Source organism: Meriones unguiculatus, chromosome 3, assembly GCF_030254825.1.
Source record: "Meriones unguiculatus strain TT.TT164.6M chromosome 3, Bangor_MerUng_6.1, whole genome shotgun sequence".
Classification (NCBI taxonomy): domain Eukaryota; kingdom Metazoa; phylum Chordata; class Mammalia; order Rodentia; family Muridae; genus Meriones; species Meriones unguiculatus.
The window spans coordinates 52251121-52268459 of NC_083351.1; the positions used below are offsets into that span (position 1 = coordinate 52251121).

The 17339-nt window shown below is 47.1% G+C and overlaps 1 protein-coding gene across 6 annotated transcripts in view; it reads right to left on the reverse strand.

Annotated features, from left to right (window-relative positions):
• Wipf3 (WAS/WASL interacting protein family member 3) overlaps nucleotides 1–858 on the reverse strand; it is a 76314-nt gene extending 75456 nt beyond the window's left edge. For all 6 annotated transcript variants that reach the window (XM_060379982.1, XM_060379979.1, XM_060379981.1 and 3 more), the window contains exon 1: nucleotides 592–858. The gene's annotated coding sequence lies outside the window, so the exon portion shown is untranslated. The remainder of the gene's footprint in view (nucleotides 1–591) is intronic.
• Nucleotides 859–17339: the final 16481 nt, after the last annotated feature.

The following is a 17339-nucleotide window of genomic DNA, read 5'->3' on the forward strand; positions in this document are numbered from 1 at the left end:
GTCAGGACACCTAAGCTCCTGGCCCAGCTCTGTCACCAGGAGCTGTGTGACCTTGGATAAGTCACTTCTCGGCTCTGGGATAGCCTTTCTCCCTGGGGCTGCTCCAGTAGCCTCAAGCCCCTTCTGACAGTGCAGGTTCCCAGGTCACTCTTAATTTCCAAGACCCCTCCTAGGGACAACCTCCACACCAGCGTGGCCCACCCTTTTGTTCTCAGGGGTGATGTAAGGAAGGGAAGCAGTGCCCCTCGGGGCACCAAGCCTCGGAGGCCTCCGTGCCAGCAGCTGCTTACAGGAGATTGCTGCCCTGGGAGGTCACCAAGCAGCCCCGAGGTGACCTCGTGTCGCCATGGTCCCTTTCCGACCCGGTGCGGGCGGAGGTAGACTGATTGGAGAGAGGGCTGTGCGGAGCAGCACCCGGGACCGGTAGTCAGGGCTGGGGAGTGCAGTCTGGAGGGGTCCCTGGACACTCTCACGCGCCCAGCGTCCCTGACGCCGCGGGAGGCCACTCCACCTCGGGACTGTCCCCATCACCCCCGGGACAGCACGCGTCGGCCACTCCACCCGGGGCCCGGACGCCAGAGGAGCCGCTACCTGCAGCTGGCCCGGGTTGGGCCGACTGGACTTTAACCGGCGCCGCCGTCCTCACCGTCCCCGCCGTCTCGTCCCCGCCGCCCCGAGGTTCCCGTTGGCTCTGAGGACCGTGCCCCGCGTAGCCTCTGCGCGCCTGGCCGAGCTGGGCTCCGCTCTCCCCGATAGCTCCCGGCCAGGCTCGGGCGCTGCCGGGACGCGGAGGCGGAGCCGCCGCCCCCACCTGCTCGTCGCGGCCGCCGGGGAGCCACGCCGCCTAGCGCAGGGGGACGCGGCCCGGAGGGCGGGGCCGCTCGGGCACCCAGGGGGCGGGTCCGGCTGCGCCGCGCACCTCCCAGGTACAGAGTCCCAAGCTGCGGGGACAATGGCGCCTCGGGCCCGAGTTCACCCCGCACGCCACCTCGTCCACGTATTACAAACATTTCCGAGCCCTCGCCGAACCCGAGACAGCGCCATAAGCCAAGAGGACAAAGGGGGAACAGGACCGCCTGCCGTCCCGATGAGGGTGAGCGGGTACAATGCAGAGCCGAGAGGATACCCAGTATGCACAAGCAGAGGGGCGCCCGATTCAGAGTGGGTCTTGGAGGGTGGGCAGAGAAGCTTGCTCCAGGAGAGTGAAAGGTGAGCCCGAAATATCCTGGTAACACAGGGAGGTTAAGTAGCTTCGGGTGGGACTGAAAGGGAAAGAAGGCAGTCTGAAAACTAGAAGCCTTCGGAGTGAAGTTGGGTGGCCCGGAATCGCTGTCCCACTTCACTGTCCCCCTGTCCGGTGCTTGGAGGAGCCCGTGTGCCCTGTGCTGTTCCAGGTGCAGCAGGCGGGCATTGCCTGTCTTAAGGCATCCCCGCCAGAGAAGGAAGTCCCACTGGACAGTGTTGGGGCTCTTCTGAGAGCTTGTTGCTCTGTCCTACCGTGTGCTCAAGAAGAAGGAGGCAGGCTCTCTGGCTTTAAAGCCCTGGCTCCAGTGGCCGCAGGAGGTGTTTGGGAACACACTTGGGAGAGTCGGTGCCAGCCGCTGGCTACCACACAGGACTGCAGCCTTCTCTCCGTTCACACAGTCAAAGTCTAGATCCCTGCAGCCCTCAGCTACTTTCCCAAATTGCTCGCATTTACAGCCTGACAGGCTTATGGTTATAGCAGAGATTAATAGTACACTCAGGCTGTCTTTCACTTTTGTGTTGACAAGTACACAGCTTTCCCTTTTGATTTAGGTCAAGAAGGGGTTATGTGCAGAACCATAATATGTGATCGTGGGCATGAGACCGGAAGGGTATACTTCAACTAAAAGTCATTAACCATTCCGTATGATTAACTGTTATAAAAAAGTCCAAGGCCTGACCCAAGGCCACTCTTCCAGGGCACACAAGGCCACTCTTCCAGGCTGTTAAACCTCACTCTTATTACTTAGCTATTTATGTTCCTATTTAAAAAGGAAGGGAAGCTCGGTTTGCAGAGAAGATATATTTCCGTGAAAATATATTTCCAGCTTGCGCTGGATGAGTGTGGCCTGGATGGTGAGCTAATACAGAAGTGAGGAACTCAGGGGAGGGAGCCTAGTGGAGGAGGGAGGCAGTGACATCAAACTGTGCCTTCATGGGTGTAGAGACATCTCTAATGCCAGGCACTGGGGAGGGAGGGGTTCAGGGAAGAGAGAGTCTGAGAGATCTTGGAACTCCACGTGTCTTAAACTGAACTCAAGAACTCTGTGAGAAAAGTTTTTTATATAAACAAAATGCACTCATTTTGGATTTAATGAATATGTATGAGATGATCATGAATATGAGACATGTATGTGCTGAGGTACCCACAATCATGGTCAACATATAAACTGTTTCTGTCACCCAAGAAGATGCTCATGTGTACCTTTGTCACCAGTCCAGGGACTCACAGGTCTGCCACTGTGAATTTTGTCTTTTCTGGGATTGTATATGTTCAAACCATGTAAAATGACTTGAGACTCTTCCATGTGTTCTGTATGGTTTGTTCCTTTTTACTGCCAATTAGTGTTTCATTGTATGAATATGCCAGTGCCTATTAGTGGACATTTGAGGTATTCCCAGTTTGGGAATATTACAAATTAAGCTGCTTTGAATATTCATGTCACAGTCTTTTTTGTGAGTAAACACTTTTAGCTTCATAAGTCATTAGCATTTAAAATGAAAATGGCCTTGGGACCATAATGAGATATTAATTCACATCCACAAAGATAGCCGTAATGAAACATTGGATAGTAGCAAGTATTGTCAAAGCTATCAGCAACTTGGAACCCTCGGCTGTTGCTAGGAAGAATGCGGAGTGGCATAGGTTCCACAATAGTTTATGTGCTGGCTAGTTGTGCCTCAACTTGACATGCGGGAAGAGGAATCTCAATGGAGAAAATGACTCCATCAGATTGGTCTGTCTGGGGAACACTTTCTTGACTGATGATTGATGTGGGAGGCCTCTGCCCACTGTAGGCAGTGCCAATCCTTGGCATGTGGCCCTGGGTTCTATAAGAAACCAAGCTATGGAGAGCAAGCCACTAAGTGACATCCCTCCATGATCTCTGCTTTCAGTTCCTGACTCCAGGTTCCTGGCTTGGCTTCCTAGATGATGGACTCTAATATGTAAACAAACAAACCCTATCCTTGCCAAATTTCTTTGGTCATGGTGCTTATCACAGCCACCGAAAGCAAACAAGACAGTTTGTCTATTCCCCTCAAATCTGAACAGGAGTAACCATATAACCCAGAAATTCTACTCCAGGTCATATAAAAGAAGCCGAATACAGGGGGGCAAACAGAAGTCTTATACAGCAGTCATTCCTGAACTGTGAGGATATATTCCAAAACTCAGGAGAGTCTGGAGCTGCAAGTAGTACTGAGTCCAGTAAACCTAACAATAAAATTTAACTTATAAATTAGATACAGTAAGATATTAGGGGCAATAAGAAAATAATTATAACAACATACTGTTCTATCTCATAGTATTGTCCCTTCACCACAGGAAAGCTCATTCCTTTTATGCTGTGGGTAGCAAGAACAGTCATGCATGGAAGACAAGGGCTTCCGTGAGAGGTCCCTCTTTGCTTTTCAGACCTGTCACCGCCTGGTAAGATTAGTTTTCTTCAAGTGCCTTTTCTCAGCTTTTCTGTGGCCCATAGTGTCCATCAATAACAAAGAAGCCCTACCCTCAGATTTGCTGTTGTTGTTGAAATGCCTGTTGGAGTTACGGAGACCCATGGTTTATAAGAACTCTTTTATGTTATAATGATCACCTGAGCAAGCTCATGGTTTAGCTTATGATGATGGAAAGAAGGCTCAGAAGCTAACAGGCTTGCAGAAGTCAGGGGCCTTCTCAGGAGCTGTACACAGAAGTGAATCCACAAGAGCTCTGTCTCACTGCCCAGCCCACAGCCTAATGCTGGGCATGACCACTGGGACAGCAGCTGGACACACCACACATGATGTTTCAGCCCAGTGGTACCCAGTGGTCTTTCATCTCAGTCGGCACCACCCTATCACAATGGAAGCCCCTTTAAGAGAACCCTATCTTCCTCACACATTCCTTGCTTCTACTAATGACACAGTGATTCTCTCAAGTCCCAACCTAAACTGGGACTGCCCTATCGTCTCCCTGATTTTACCCCCTGCCATCTGATCTGTCACATTCTGCCTCCCACAGACCTTCTGCTCCTTGCCGATTCCTGCGGCTGTTGTTGGAGTTCATATCTGGCCTCTTATCATCTTCAAGCTGGGTTCACAGGGCTCAGGGCTCCAAGGCCCACACTCCTTTCCCTGTAAGCACTCCAATCCTTTTCAAATGCTTGCAGGCCCTAGTCATTCCCTTCTGCTCTCAGGACGAAGCCCAAGGAATTCAGTATTATCCATAATGTAATCTCCAAGGCAAGCCCCCATCTCACCTTCTGCCTCTTACCCCCAAAACTACACCATATCTCAGCTAAGCCCTTGGATTCACCATCTGTTCTCTGACAACCTTCACCCAGACTATTTCTTTGTCTCAGAACATCTTTCTGCTTCTGATTTGCTTGAGAACATCTTCCTCCTTCAATATTCCTTCCTTTGAGAAAGCCTTCTGGGCCCTCATGGTGGATCAGGATCTTTAACATGTAAAACCTTCCTAGGCCTGGTAGCTATTTACTCATTTGCATCCTTGAAGGCAGAAGAAATACTGTCCTTGTTTTAGGGCCACTAGTACCTAGCACATCAGAAAACGCAGAACAAACCAACACTAAATCCTTGAATTAGTAAATTAACAAAAAAGGCTTCTTGTGCCCTTTTCACCCTTCTTGGCTGTTCAAGTAGGGTAGTCGGGAGGCAGTTAGTAACATGTCCAGGAAAAATTCTGTATGGTCTTAAAGGTGCCAAGCCAGCTAATATAGGTGCTCTCTCTCTCTCTTTTAAGTGAGGCAGAGCTCCAAATACACTGCCATAGTGTGAAACCATGGCAGGATGATAGGTCATGGACTCTTTCCTTCTCTGGCCCTGAGTCAAATCTCTACTGTGTAACAACTTTCTTTCTACTGCAGAAACCTTTCAAACAATATCAGCATAGAAACCAAATGTTAAAATGAAGCAGTAGCCCAAGGTCATACAAGCACGCTCTAGATTGTTCAGCCTTAGGACCCTCTGTTCTCACACTCCCTAAACAGACAGGCTGTTTGAGGGATCAGGAATTGACTGTCCTCAGAAGCCCTGCATGGACGATGACAATGGCAGCATGTGTTGTTGCTTAAAGTCCCATTTATGGATGTCAATGGAGAGGGATGGCTCCTTTCTGAGAAATGTTGGTCCCTGAGGTGCCACACCCAGATCTTGGATAAGGCAGGTTTTTTGTTTTTTGTTTCTTCCCCCCCGCCCAAAGAAAGGGCCTTTGTCTCCCTTTACACTTTTCTCACAGGTCGCAAGTGGGAATGCAAGATTAGCCACGTGTTTTCCTGTCATGGTGCTGGTGCATGTTGGCCAGAGACAGTGGAAGGTTGTAGGAAGAGATGATAATGACAGAGAGCACGGTATGCCTTTCCAGTTGGAGATCCTCACCAGTGTTCCACGCTGAAGCAAGAAGAAACAGTGCCGTGGGAACTCCTGATAAGAGATGAAAATAAGTCAAAGGACACTTCATGGGGGCGGGGGAGGGATTCACCCTTCTTAGCTGTTCAAGTAGGTAATCAGGAGGCAGTGAGTAAAGAAGGCAGATGGACCGACTGAAAAGGCTGGCTGGAGAATGAAGAATTCTGAGAAGAAATGGCCCAGGGTTGGGGGTTTCTCAGATATGACCTATGCTTCCTCTCCACAGAGCAGATCTGCATGGTAAATTAGACCAGGATGGGAAAGCAGAGCTGGAAGTGATGGGGGAATTGAGGCTCATCAGGAAGTTCTTACCTTCAGGTCAAGTCGTGGCTCTCCTCTTCACCATGTCCTGAGCATCTTCCAAACATGAGCATCAAAAATTACTGTGGTGTTTGGATGCTCTTTGTCTCTAAAGTTTCCTGGGCTGAATGCTTAGTCCCAGGTGTGATGAGATTTAACAGGCAGAAGGCTCTTTAAGTGGTGTGGCTTGGTGGAAAGAGATTGGTACATGAGCACCCCAGTGGAGGGGCTCAGTGGCAGTCTCACAGAAGAGTTTGGAATAAATTTAATTTCACACAGCAGGCTGTTATTAAAGAGCAAGAGACACCCTGGCTCTCAACATGTGATCTCTCCGGTATGTGTCTGTTTCATAGCATCCTCCATGTTGTGACGCAGCTCAAGGGCCTCACCATTTGTCAGCACCATGCTGTGTAGACTCTCCAGACACCAGCATCATGAGCCAAATGAACTCACTTTATTTATACATTAGCCAGTGTCAGGGGCTCCATCACAGTATCATAAAGAGGACTAACAACCTTTTGTGGCAACTCCATCAAGTCTTTTTTGCTGTTCCTCCTTCTTCTCCCCAGGAAGGTGGCCGCCATGACTCCTTTTGCTGTACATATAAAATTTGTATTTAAGGTATGTCTTGTTTTCAACGATGAAATAGTTTATGTCCCATGGCTCCTTCAGAAAAAGAAAAAAGGAAAATAAAGAAATTGCAAAGAAGGAAATAACAAATCATCTATGGTTATTTTGTAATAGAGATAGCCATGGGTAGAATTTTGGGGTGTGTTTTTTTTCTGAACCACACCTGCATCTATATAACATACATGTACCCACATGATTTGTACATGCTACATTATGAGCAGATTTCCTTGTTAGTCAGCGGTAGGAAAGTGGAACTCAAGAATCTAAAGTTTTGCACTCAACTTCGGGAAGTGACTTTACTGTTCAGGACACTATTTTTAAATGCAGAGTTACTTTTGGGTGAGGCTGGGGGCTAGCAATCATCAGTAAGTGAAAAGTCTTTAGTTGTGGAAAAATAATGGCATACATGGTAGCCCTCCTGGCAGAAATGAGGGTGCTCAAAAGGGAGGCCTGTATCCCTCCCTTTGGCTATTAGACTATTAACTCAATGGTACCCAAGGCATTGGAATTTCCACAAGGGTCTCATGCTAGGAGAAGAAAAAGGCTGAAGCCTGGTGCCAGCCAGAAGAGGAATTTGTTTTCTGTTGAGATTTCACACAGTTCTGACAACTTGTCAGACCACCTTGAAGGATAGATTAGAGCCAAGACAAGGTAAGTCAGCATGGGACAGGGCCATGTCTGGACCAGAACTGACTAGTGATAAGCGTTCCTCTTACCCTCTGTTTCCCCAATGATGTGTGTGTGTGTGTGTGTGTGTGTGTGTGTGTGTCTGCCACATCAAGCATGCACAATAGAGGTCATAGCACAACCTGAACAAGTCTGTTCTTCATGTTGGTCCTTTTGTCACCTCAGGCCAGGTGGCAAGTGTCTTTACCTGATAAGCTATCTCAGTGGTCTGCTTACATCTGTTTAAAGCCTAAATCTTGAGGCCAGAAGATGGACTTGGGGGGTGGGGTCACAGAACCTCTTTTTTTTCCTCTTCCCAATATGCTCACATTGACTAAATAGCCTTTCTCTGCATTTCACTATTATGCATCTGTTCAGTGGCTTATTTAGGAGAGGTGGGGGGGGGGGTGGGCTAGCTTGTTAGGGCTTCGAGGGCCCCAGCTTTCAACAAGGTAACAGCACTAGATGTCAAGTCATCATAAGCTGGCAAAACCAGAAAGGTCGTGGGGCTCAGTTACAGAATGAACCCTCTCTGTTCTTTCCCTTGATTGAGGCCATCACAGGACCCCAATTTAGCTGGTGAAGTAGGAGAGAAGGGCTCTCAGCTTGTTCATCTTCACACACTCACAAAGCCCAGGGTCTTTTTAATAGATGGAAAGGAGAAAAACACTTCCTGGAGTTTTTCAATTGACTGTTCTTCAGGAGACAGCTGGCACAAAAGAAAACACCTTGGTTCTTGGACGCCTGCGAAAGAATCCAGAGCCAGGTGCTCTTGTCTTTGTCAGCCAAGACACAGACTTCTTTGAAGAAGCTTGCTTCCCAGTGACAATCTTGAATGGTGAGTTTCCAAACACTGCCTGTCTCAGGCAAGTTACATCAGCTGTCTCCTCCCCTCATTCAACCTGACAGATCCTTTCTCTCTACACTTATCTCATTAGTGCAATTGGGCTTTTTTTTTTTTTTTTCTCAACACCAGTTAAACTGGGTTTCTAAGAAATTTAGCAGTCTGTGTTTAGTAAACCATTCCAGTGGATCTTAGATTCTAAAGCCTTCAAATTGAATCAGTGACACTTGACAGAAATGCCATCAGTGTGTGCCATGCATGTATGAGTGCGTGTGAGAGACAGTCAGGCAGACAGACAGACAGAGATGAAGCTAGCTAGTTCCTGTCCTGTCACAGTAGAGAAGTGAGAGGACACACAGAACCATGCTGGGTAGGTAATGCTGGGTTGTGTGAGGTGTGAGGAGAACCCTCTCAGCAGGTGAGGGGGCAGCTGCTGATCAACTGACTGAACTAAATCATCCATCCCAGTTTCTCTTTTGTAAACACAGAAGCACTCGCCGAGGGCTGGAACAGGACTTCCATCTGAATTAGATATTTATTCTTACAGGGAGGGCATGACTTACTAGCAGTAATTCGAAAGCCATGTAGGCTCCACCACTTTGGGACTATGGGAATCAGTGGCTCCAGGGACCTTCTCTGTTTAGTAGACAGACACCTCCAGTGCAGAGCTCTGCTTGGTTGAAGTGACATTGACAAGTGCTTGGCTGTTCTGAGGCTGGACAAGATGTGGCCGCAGCCTCAGCAGTGTTTTTCTCACCAGCAGTGTTTTTCTCACGGGGTCATAGGGCATCGGATAAGGAAAGATCTTCAGAGGGGCCCGGGATCTTTAGGAAGGCTGGCGGCCAGCACTCTGGTGATTCTGGCTCAAAGGAAAACGGAAACATTACTGAAATTGCCCACACAATTGGAGCAAATTTAAAGCTCAAAGTACAAAAAAAAAAAAAAAAAAAAAAAAAAAAAACACCCTTGGATAATAGCTGCTCTAATATAGCATGAGAGAAAAGATGGACCCTTGGATAACAGCAGTTTTAGTACAGCTGGAGAGAAAAAAACGAACTGCTGGATAAAGCGCTATACAGTGTGAGAGAAGACAGGGCAAAAACTGTGACATAGATTGGGTTCTGCTGGAAAAGCCAGGCTTGACTCCCTCATTGAAGTTGGGAAGGGGAAAACAAAACAAAAATAGAAAGATGCAATGGAAATCCACGTTGTGCTCCATAGGAATTGGAAAAAGTAGGTATTTCTTGGAGGCTTTCTTCTACCTCTGAAGACGTAGGCAGGGTCCTGGCTCCAGCATCCACATCTATCTATCTATCTATCTATCTATCTACATACCTACCTAAGGTTTTTGAAACAGGGTTTCTCTGTGTAGCCTTGGCTGTCCTGGACTCACTTTATAGACCAGGCTAGCCTTGAACTCAGAGATCCACCTGCCTCTGCCTCCCCGAGTGCTGGGATTACAGGTGCCACCACACCTGGCTCCATCTTCATTTTTACTGTTGCTGCTCAGCTGCCCTGGAAGGATGGAATCACGGCTCACTTTCAAAGTGTTGCTCACAGGATTCATGGCTGTCCTCCACAAAGGGTCAACCTCGCAGAGCTTTTAAGGGCACATTACAGGTTAGATAACCCCAGGCAGGAGCCTTAGAGCTCACAATAAACTGCTCCCCCTAGCTTCAGAAAGGAGCAGTGCTTCTCTCTCTGCAAAAGGGCATGTGAGAATATGTTTCTTTGTGGCCAGGTGCTGGCAACTTGTTACAGAGTTGAAGTGGGAACGAATCTTTGCTCTACAATCGAGAGCTTTTTAGATTTAATAAACTTAGAAGGTAAGACTCTTACTAGCTCATTAAAAAAAAAGAAAGAAAGAAAACCAATCTCTTCCTTTTTGCTCTCTCCTTAGGATATGGTTAGAGTTATGCAGAGAATGAGGGAGAAGCTAAGCGGCTTAGTGGCCAGGCCTGAAGAAGCCCCAACACAGAGGTACAGGCTGTGGTGGTCTGTGCGGCAGCCTCAGGAAGGGGTCTGAGAGCTCTCCCTTCAGAGCCTCTGGCTGTGTGGACCTCTGTGTGAGAGAGAAAGAAGTGCCTTGGAATTTTAAGCCCCGATTAGATAGCTTGCTGTGGGGTCTTGGGCTGATTTTCCTTTTCTGCATCTGATTACCGGGATAGAGGACAGTCATAGCACCTAGGTACTTCCTAAGGCTGACAGCGACACCAGTGGAAACCACACCTGCTGTTTTTTTTTTATTGATCTGTCCATTCCGCACTTACAGATTGGCAACAGAAACACTGTGCATCCCAAATGGGGGCTCCTAGTTCCAGGGCAAATCCTGCAGTGGTCCTTGCTACTCTGCATCCCTCTCGGTGGGATGTGCTGTCCTGAGATCCTGGAAGGTCACAAGGTCTTGGCCCTTGCCACTCAGTTTAGATAAAAGCAAATACTGAAAGCCTGGCTTTGTTCTGGCTTTGTTCTTTCTTTCTGCGCATCGCTATGCTCCTGCTCCCCTGGCCCCAGGTGGCAGGATTTATCTCTCCCTCTCTTCTTTAATCTGCACAGAGTCTAGATTGGGACCTGCCGGTTTGGCCTTCAGTTTTTACTCTGACCCTCCCATATTCCTCTTCACTGTTCATCGCCCTGTCCTGGCTTCCTGCCCAGCCTCCAGCTACTCTCCCTGCCTCCCTTCTTGGCCTTCTGTACAGTCTGTTCCCTACACAGCTGTGAAGTAACTTTTGTAGAAGGTCAGTGAGATGTAGTCGCCCTGCACAAAGCGCTCCATTACTTTCCAACTTCTTCCCCATGGCCTATGAGGCCCACTTGGCCTGCCCAATACGCCACTGGCAGGCCAAGGGTGAGTGAGAGAGAAGATATCTATGAATGCCACTTAAGATCTGGAAAGCATTAAAGGGGGAGAAAAAAAAATCACAAAATGCTTTATAAAAATTTTTAATTAAAAAAATGAACTTACTTGAAACATTCTGAAATTATTATGTGATATATTTGGAACTCAACTGCATAGTTATTGAGGGTAAACTTTGTAGCTGACACACACCTGCACTTATACAATCTCACATTCCAGCTTCCCCAATACCATCTCCTACCTCATACCCTGCTGTATCCAGCTCACAGTTCTGTTCTCATCTCTGAACTGTCCACATGCTCTCTCTGGGTGGAGCCCGGCTCTCAGATCTCCACTGCATACTTTTTCTCCCTCTCCCAATTTGTGTTGCCTGTATGTTCACTGGAGCATGGCCAAACTCCCAGTGGTCAACCCCTTAAAAACAAACAAATCTGAATCTTTCCCCACTGCCATTCCCTCCCTGGAGGCCCTCAGCTGTGGAGAGCCACACTTCAACATCCTTACCACACTTTTTAACAGTCCTGTTCGATGGTTTCTTGTCTAAGCTGTTTTGGGGGAATGTGGGGCGGGGTGAGGTAGTTACAGGGGTTGTCACCAAGCCTTCTATGTCCCTGTTTCTGAACTGTGAGTCTCCAGTCACTGATGCCCCTGCAAAAGTACCTTGCCCTCTACAGTCATGGATCATGGACTCCCACATGGTTTCTGGCGACGGCACAGAGCACGGACACTCGTATGGTCTCTAGCATCAGCACGTGCCAGGGACCTGAGTGTGGTCTCTGGTGGCAGTACAGACGGCAGCCATCAACACGACATTCTGCTGCAGCACAGGGCGCAGATATACCATCATAGCCCTCAGCTGCCCCGTTCTTACTGCTCAAGACTTGACCAGACCAGGGGGTGATTCCTGACTCAGGCAGGGTGGGGTAGATAAACTCTTTTCACACCACTTGGGTTATTCATTCCCTGGTTATTGTCTGTAATTAAAAAAAAAAAACACAGTATTTTAAATCATTGATGAAAAATAAGAAAATCCTTGCATTCCTTTTTTTCCCAAACTACTCAGAAGCTCAAATAGAGCACACTTCTACATGATCAACCTAAAAGCCTGGTGGGGTAGCTGCGTTGGATGGTAGCACCCCACAGGCCGTGGTTCCCTTCCAGGTCTTCATTTTCCTTAACCTATTTGAATCCAGCATTGTGCTCTGCAGTGTGAGATGCTAAGAACTCTCGTGAAGAGTGACCCAAGGAGCAAGTGGCTATCACAGGCCTTTTTGTGCAGAAGGTTGTGGGGATGCTGTTCTAGGAGCTGTATCTGCCAGGAGGGCCTGTGCTCAGGGACAGCTGGGGAGGCAGAGGGAATGAGACATCCAGAGCTAGATGCTTCTCAGATGGTGAGTCAGCAGCTCAGAGCACCAAGCTCAAGAGCACTCCTTTCAGGAGCAAGATCATGTAACCTACAGCTTTAGTGTCGCATGCTCGGTCCAGGCTGGAAAGAAAGAGGAAACGATGTAAGGCTTAGAGGCAGAGTGCTGTGTCAGGCTTGTCTCTTCTGTCAGAAGAGATACTGTATCTGAAGAGCAGCTGAGTAGATTTCTGTGCACATCTCAGCGGTAGACCTGAGCCGCATGGCTGACTCAGGCTACAGTGAGTTTGATTGTCGCACTAGATGTACCACATAGGAAATTGCCTCCCTTCTTCAGTGGAGGATACATGCCAATGCCACTGATGGATTCCTGCAGCGGTAGATAGTGCCAAACCCTATCTACAGACATGGAGATAAGCTATTAAATATCAGTCTGATGACCAAGGTGGTGATGGTGTGTACCGGACAGGTAAGCACAAGTAGATATGCTGGACCAAGGGGGTAATTCATGATGCCTATAGGATGGAGCAAAGAGAGAGATTTCATCACGTTCTCTAGAAAACTGCACAACTTAAAACCTGTGAATTACATCTGCAGTTTTCTCTCTGTGTGTCCTGGAAGTGGCCTCTTCTTCTTATACTGGATGGGAGCTCTGAGCAACCAACCATCAGACTCTACTCAGAAAAGAATTCATTTTCACGAACCTTGAACTAAAGCTAAGGTAATAATTTAGCTTATATTTTCAGCATTACTTAATAAAACTGTATCTGTAAGTGCAGGCATGGAACATGCCTGTATTGGTCAGTTTTATGCCAACTCGACACAAGCTAGAGTCATCAGAGGAGGGAGCCTCAGCTAGGAAATATGTGTCTATAAGATGGTGCTATAGATAACCTTATATGGCATTTTCTTAATTAGTCATTGATGGGGGAAAGCCCAGCCCATTGTGGATGGAGCCATCGTGGGTTGGTGGGCCCGAGTTTTATAAGAGAGATGAACAAACCACGGAGAGCAAGGTGGTACGCAGCACTCCTCCGTGGCCTCTGCATCAGCTCCTGCCTCCAGGTTCCTGCCCTAATTGAGTTCCTGCCCTGACTTCCTTTGATGGTGTACTGTGATGTGGAAGTGTACGCCAAACACACCCTTTCCTTTCCAAGTAGTCTCGTTCATGGTGTTTCATCACAGCAATAGTAACCCTACTAAGACAATGTCTACAAGCTGGGAAGGAGGGCTGTGGGCTAGCATCCACAAACTGTCTTCATTGAGGAGGGGTTCAGCTTGCTGTGAATATTGGTAAACATGGTAAAGTGAGAAGGAGGCGGTCAGGAGTAGGAGGAGGAACCAGCATAAGGAAGGGAATAAAATAAGCAGTGCATGTGAGGAAAGATCAATGATAATTTATTAATAAGATGATAATCATGAGCATGCCTGCTCCAGGAAGCATAATCTCACAGGGAAAGAGAGTCCCTCTTGACAAAAATCCAAATTGTCATGAGAAAGTATTGTGCAGTCACGCATTTTGCAGCAATAGGAAACAACTCCGTTATCCAGATTGTCTATTCATTTGTTTATACCCCCAATGTAATAAAACGTGCTTGGAAACCAGAGGAAGAGTTGTTGAGCCAGACAGGTGGACCTGGACCCAAACAACTAAAATTAAAGAGAAAAATGCAACAGGAGAGGGAGGTGTATGAAGCCAAGAAGGAGTGTCCAAGAACGCCATCGACCACCTAGGGGTGGCCTGAAATGGTCTTCAAGTTTAAGGGGAGACTTGAAATCCAGCCAGCAAACTAGTTCACCAAAAAATAAAAATTAAAAAAAAAGGGGAAAAAATTCTTGGGCTGGAGAGATGGCTCATTGGTTAGGAACACTTGCTGCTCTTCCAGAGGACCCAGGTTCAATTCCTAGTTCTCCAAGGAGATCTGATGCACAAAGGACCCAGGTTCAATTCCTAGTTCTCCAAGGAGATCTGATGCACAAAGGACCCAGGTTCAATTCCTAGTTCTCCAAGGAGATCTGATGCACCCTCTTCTGTCCCCCACAGGGACTGCATATACACAGTGTGCATGCGTGGAGATAGACAGACAGATAGACAGACAGATAGACAGATAGATAGATACATACATACATACATACATAGATACACAGATACATACATAGATACACAGATAGATACATAGATAGACTGACAGGTAGGTGGTAGATAGATACATAGATATAAAGTAATTAATTAATTAAAAATCCTACTGTTTTACCTTGGGCTGCTATAATAAAAATCATAGGACACATGGTTTAAACAATAAACGGCAATTTCTTGCAGTTGTGGAGGCTGGAAGTTTGAGAGCAAGGAGCTGGAAGACTCAGTGTCTGGTGATAACATTTTTCCTGATTTGGAGAGGGCCATCTCCAGGGCGTATCCCCACATGCTAAAGAGACAAGACATTTTGTTTGTCTAGTAGAGGCTCCTCTCTGGGTATCTAGTGCTGCACTTCCGGACCTAACCATCCTTCCCTCCTAGCCCAATGTCTAATAACTGTTGTCTGTTCCAGAAGCAGCAGCAGGCAACCACCTTCCCAGCCAGAGTCCTCTCTCATGAGACTCTGAGTGTGCTGGTGTCTTGATCTTAGACTTACCACCTCTAGAACTGTGTGGAAACAATTTTAGATCTTTATAACTCAGCCTGCAGTGTCTCCTTACAGAAATACACATCAACTAAGACAGACATGCGATAGTCTCTCCTAATTTTTTTTAAGCTGATGTGTTTTGTTTTCACATGTAAGTCTATGCTATGTCTCAAATAGATTAGTCCATAACTTGTTGCAACATCTCTTTCTAGTAAAATCCGTCACATGACTTAAAACGTTATGCGAGCATCTAACCCAAAGATTTTATAGTGGAGTTTTCAGGTCGAGCTTGAGGGAGGCTCTTTGATGGTTCTTTCCTTTTGACAATATCTCAGGCACTCTCGGCTGGCATCCAGGAGTGCTCTAATGCATGGCCAGCATCCTTCCTGCTTTTCCACCCACAGTCTGGGGTCAGTTCTTGTTCACAGAAGTACCAGAAGCAGAGGGAAATGGAGATAAAGAGCCAGTCATTATGCTCTGTAAAGGCTTGGCCCTGAAGAAGTTTTAAAAGCTCTTCGGGGTAGAAACACAATTGTCCTTAGGTTGTTTTCTTACTGAAGACTTTACATTCTTGTTTGTAAGAAGACCTCTCCATCTCCTTGGCCACAGCTTCTCAGGTCTCTGGAGGCCCTCCTTTCCGGGTGTTGAGAAAGGTGGATTACTCTGCATCAGGCCAACATGGTCCTTTGAGGTGGGGGGCTCAGCTAGGCAGTAGCCATTGGAAAGGCTCATACCTGGATACACTCAAAGAACTAGCTGAGGAGAAGCAGTAGCTTTCAGGAGTCTCTGCCTCATTCTGGAGCAGAGCGGCCTGCTTTGCTGCCGAGCATGCTTTGTCTACACAAAATGTCTACATGCAGCCTGGGGGGCCTGTGTATTTTTGCTACAAGCTCACAGTATCACTACCTACAAGTTAAGCAAGGCACCTAAATACACACCCACATGTCAGAGTTCGCAGGGCTGTCTTTTGCCCTAAAGCAGTGGTTCTCAACCTTCCTTTTAATACAGTTTTTAATACAGCTTTTAATACAGTTTTCATGAAAGCTTTTAATACAGTTCCTTGTGTTGTAGTGACCCCCAACCATAAAATTTTCATTGCTACTTCATAACAGTAATCTTGCTACTGTTATGAATCATAATATCTGATATGCAGGATACCTGATATGTGACCCCTGTGAAAGCATCATTTGACCCCCAAGGAGGTCATGACCCACAGGTTGGGAAACACTGCCCTAAACCATTCTGCGTCTCACTTCTTGAAAATTATTCTTTTGTGCTTTGATTAAGTTGGTACTTTTCAAACCTAGAGTCTTCTTTTCATACACGAGGATGGCCTGAGATCACTCTCAGATTTTGAGAAGACACCCACAGAAACCTTGTGTTCCTTCAAATCTAAAAAATCAAAAAATTCCATGAACAAAGAACCCGTCAAAAATACTCCAGAGTCGTTGCACCGGGTGGTGATAAAAGAGGAGCCCTGAGGTGGCCCTGCTCAGCAAAGTGTGGAGGAAACATTCAGCAGCCCTCGGCTCAGTCTCCATCAGTGTGACGGCCCCGGTCCTGCTGTTTCTGAGCCCCTGAAACCAACCTCCCTCAATGTCGACAATGTTTTCTCCTGCCTTGTGATTACAGGGGAGAATACTGAAGCTCATAATAAACAACCAAGGCCCCCTGTGAATAAGACATGCAGTACAGGACTTTCTTTGAAGTCTTTTTTTTTTTGTGATTTTTCTTCCCACGTTTCCTCTCTTTTTCTCGGTGATGCAAGTATCCCACAGCAGTGAGCAGCCTTCAGATTGGTTGGATGTGCGTAGATGTTTTTATAATCATCAGACGTTTGGGCAGCCAAAACAAACAAACAGACAAACAACAAACAAAAACATGCTGCGTTTGTGTCGCCCCACAGACACAAGCTGTGGTGAAGATTTTCAACTGCAGTCCTTACGGGTCAGAGGCAGGTGGAGCAGAGAGAATATGGAAATCACTGTTACCTGAGACAGGCGTGTTCTCAGAACCCAGTGAGTTTCCAAAGCTGCCAACTGTATACATACATACACAATTGTTATGTATACACTTACATTTACCATTAGTAAAATTCCACCTTTTCGTTTAGAAGGCTGTGCAGCTTTTTTGCATGACCGAGTTCCAGCGTCACCACTCGTACACAGTGGGGCATATTATGAAGTCAGATGACCGTTATTTGAACACAAACATGGTGGCAGCACTCCACTTGATGACTGACACGGTTGATAAGTAACCAGCAAGAGGGCTGCACGTACCGAGGATACAGTGGTCGGTGGGCAATGCTCCGGTGGGATAGCAGGGGTTTCGTCATGCTATAGGAAGGAAGCACAACTTTATCTCTTTTCAAGCCACCGCAGTTATAGGCAATGGGAACCT